The 3,779-nt window shown below is 41.5% G+C and overlaps 1 pseudogene; it reads right to left on the bottom strand.

Annotated features, from left to right (window-relative positions):
* Positions 1–2,219: 2,219 nt before the first annotated feature.
* LOC138145790 (large ribosomal subunit protein uL1 pseudogene) lies at positions 2,220–2,839 on the bottom strand (annotated as a pseudogene).
* Between the last annotated feature and the right edge of the window lie 940 nt (positions 2,840–3,779).

A 3,779-nucleotide genomic window follows, 5' to 3' on the forward strand; every position in this document is an offset into this window, starting at 1 on the left:
CAACATCACAAATTGCCTAATGAATATTTACAACTGGACTTCTCAGAGAGATCTCAAACAATACATGCACAAATTAATTTATCACCTTTTTCCCAAGTCTAAATCTATTTACTTTTGGGGGGGGATAGTGGTGGAAGGCAGGGCAATTGGGGTTAAGTGACTTGCCCAAGGTCACATGGCTAGTAAGTGTTAAATGTCTGAGGCTAGATTTGAACTCAAGTTCTCCTGACTCCAGGGCTGGTGCTCTCTTCACTGTGCCACTTAGCTGCCCCACCAACCCTTAAATCTGTTAAAGGTACCACCATTTTTCTAGTCTCCCAGGTTCATAATCTTGGCATTGTCCTCAATTCCTCACTCTCCCTCACCTCATATATCTAATCATTGTCAAATCTTGACATTTGTAACTCTATAAAACCTCTTATATACAACTTTGTCTCTACTTCTCTACCACCTTAATTCAGAACCCCATTACCTATTAACTGGATTATTGCAATAGCCTCTGAACTGATCTCCCTGCCTCAATTATAGTTTATATCTATCCACCCTGCACCCTGTGGCCAAAGTGATTTTCCTTAATTGGAACCCCGACCAGGTCATTCTCCTACTCAGTCTACTTCAATGGCTTCTTATTGACACCATGATCAAATATAACTCTTCTGTATAGTTTTTAAAGCTCTTTCAAACCTGTTCCCAATGTATCTTCCCATCTTCATTGTGCCTTCCTTCCCTTCCTGTACTCTGTAATCTAGCCAAAGTGGTTTTCTCTCTTCCATACACACAAGACTCCATCTCGTATCTCCATGCCTTTATGTGTTGTTGTTGAGACTTTTTAGTCATGCTTGCTTGACTCTTTGTGACCCCATTTGGGGTTTTCTTGGCAGAGATACTGTAGTGGTTTGCCATTTCCTTCTCCAGCTCATTTTACAGATGAGGAAACTGAGGCAAGAGGGTGAAGTGGTTTGCTCAGGGTCACACAGCTAGTAAGTAAGTATCTGAGGCCAGATTTGAACTCGGGAAGATGAGTCTTCCTGACTTCAGGCCCAGCTCTCTGTGCACTATGGCACTGCCTAGCTGCCACCCATGCCTTTAAACTAGCAGTCTTCCATGTTTACCATGCAGTCCTCCTCATAGCATCTTTCTGTTCCTTTAAGATGTATCCCAAGCACTACATGTACATAGATCCTTTCTTGGTCCCCTAAACTGCTAAAGATCTCTTTCCTAAACTACTTTGTATTTGATTATTGTGTATTTGTATTCCTTCTTTTCATATTTATTATTTATATATTTATCTATGTACTTATTATATCCCTCATTAGAATGTAAGCTCCTTAGTAGTACAGAGTGTTTCATTCACTGTGTTTGTATCCCTAGCACCTATTACAGTGCCTGAGCCAAAATAGGTGATTAATAAATCAATTAGGTATCAGTGGATAGATGGAATTCTAGGTCTAGAGTCAAGATTTGAGTTCAAATCCAGCTTCAGACACTTACTAGCTTTCTGATCCTGGGCAAGTCACTTACTCTCCATCTGTTTCAGTTTCTTCACTTGTAAAATGAAGATAATAAAGCATCTACCTCTTTGTTGGGAGGGCCAAATGAGTTAATATTTGTAAAGCCCTTTGCACTATTCCCATACCCTTAATAAATGCTTTTGCTTGACTGCTTGTCACCAAAAAAGGACTACTAATTGAAATCTATATTAAAGTACATTTACTGAGACAAAATAGAAAGTAAAAGATCCAGAGTGTTAAAATTCTGGAGCAACAAGGCTATTTTTCTGCAAGGTCTGAAATCTCTTCTCTCCTTGTCTTTCTCTTCTGTTCCTGGTTTGTTTGTTTGTTTGTTGTTTTCATTAGAACCTTCCACCATTTATTAATTCATTAGCAGCTTCTGCCATTTTCTTTAATTGTTTTTTTTTTGGAGGGGGGAAGGCAGGACAATTGGGGTTAAGTGACTTGCCCAAGGTCACATGGCTAGTAAGTGTTAAGTGCCTGAGGTTGGATTTCAGCTCAGGTCCTCCTGACTCCAGGGCTGATGCTCTATTCACTGCACCACCTAGCTGCCCCAAATGAGTTATTTATTTTTCTTTTTTTTTTGGAGAGGGGAAGGCTTAACAATTGGGGTTAAGTGACTTGCCCAAGGTCACATGGCTAGCTAAGTGTTAAGTGTCTGAGACTGGATTTGAACCAGCTTCCGCCATTTATTAACACCATGTTGATTTAATACAGCCACTGGGGCTTGCCCATGGTGCTCCTGATATACAGTACCCTCACATCTTGCCAGTTTTTCTTCAGCAGAGAAACCAGGAAATTGACAGCTCATCACCTGTCATCTTCACATAGCCAACAGCCCCCACCAGACACAGCATCTTCTTCATCTGGAAGTTGATAGTAGATTTAAGCTCATCAACCTTTGCCACCATATTCTCACTGTGGGTGAGCAGAGATAGAAACTTACTAGCTTTGTTCAGACCAGGGCCTAGGATTTGAGGGAATTGCTTGATCAAGGACTCAGAGGCCAAAAAGGCAACATACTTTTTAGCCAATTTCATGTTCTTATTCAACTTCTTCAGGGTCTCAATGTCCACGTTGGGGATTTCTACAGCCTTGGCTTCATTGCAATGCTGCTGGTCTCCCAGTACACAGAGAGAAAATTTAGGTCAGGGTGTGGTTTTGAGCTTGATGGTGCCAGAGAAGCGTTTGTCCTTTTGGGGATCATAGTTCTTAAGACTGATCTGCAGCTCCACAGTTTCCAAAAACTTTCTTCATTTGCACTGGGTTCCATGCAGAACCCTCCACACAACTTCATAGGGTGTGTCATAAGAGACTTTGCTGCTCATGGCTACTTACTGGTCACAAACTGGGAAAAGCCCTGTTTTTCCAAAGTTATATCTGAAGGCCTTTTTTGGGAAAGTGCTTTCAGCATCCTGATTTCAAATCCACAGGGAGAAAAGCAGGGCTTAAATCACTCCATTGAGTTCCTATTGCCCTAATTCCTCATGTGGCAAATGATCTCCCCCTCATGGCTAACCAGTTAGGCAAATTATCTCCTCCTTATCTTAGCTCATGTCCATGCAATCAGATTGGGATGGTTAGCTTCCTTCTTATCTTCTCCCAGAGCATCATCTGTGTCTCTTCCAACATGGATATGTTGCTGTGGACAAGCCTGATCTAAAAAAGCAAATGTCCTCTCAGTAAGACACACACACACACACACACACACAAACACACACACAGATACACAGAGATGGAAAGAGAGAGAAACAGAGACAGAAACAGAGGGATAGAGTGAGAGAGAGAGAGACAGAGACAGAGAGACAGAGAAACTACTATGGCTCTCACAGTTGCCTTTTATGACAACTGACCATTTTCAACCCCACTTCCATCTCTTTGGTAGCCAATAGTAAATTCAAGGAAAAACCAATAGGTGTCTTTGACTTAAAACAATTAGTGCCTTTGACTCAAAGGAGGCTGCCATGACAAATGCTATAAAGAAAAAAGCTAATTCCAAGTACCAGTGGCCACAAAGATAGGGCCAGAACCACACTATGACATAGTGGAATGAACCCCCACCCTAACAACCCTGGAGTCCAAATACTTGGATTCTGATTCTTGTTCTTGTTCCGATACCATGTAATGTATCAAAGGTACTGTTGACTTCTGGGAACTCCAGTTTTCCAGCAGTAAAATGGGGAAGGGTACTCCTTTTACTCCCTATTCGGAGATTGTTTCAAGGAAAGGGCTTTGTAACCCTAAGAGTATTGGATCAATAGGATCCAA

The sequence above is a fragment of the Petaurus breviceps genome, unplaced genomic scaffold, assembly GCF_028583685.1.
Source record: "Petaurus breviceps papuanus isolate PSGF00001 unplaced genomic scaffold, PetGlider_PUasm1.0 90750, whole genome shotgun sequence".
Taxonomy (NCBI): Eukaryota; Metazoa; Chordata; class Mammalia; order Diprotodontia; family Petauridae; genus Petaurus; species Petaurus breviceps.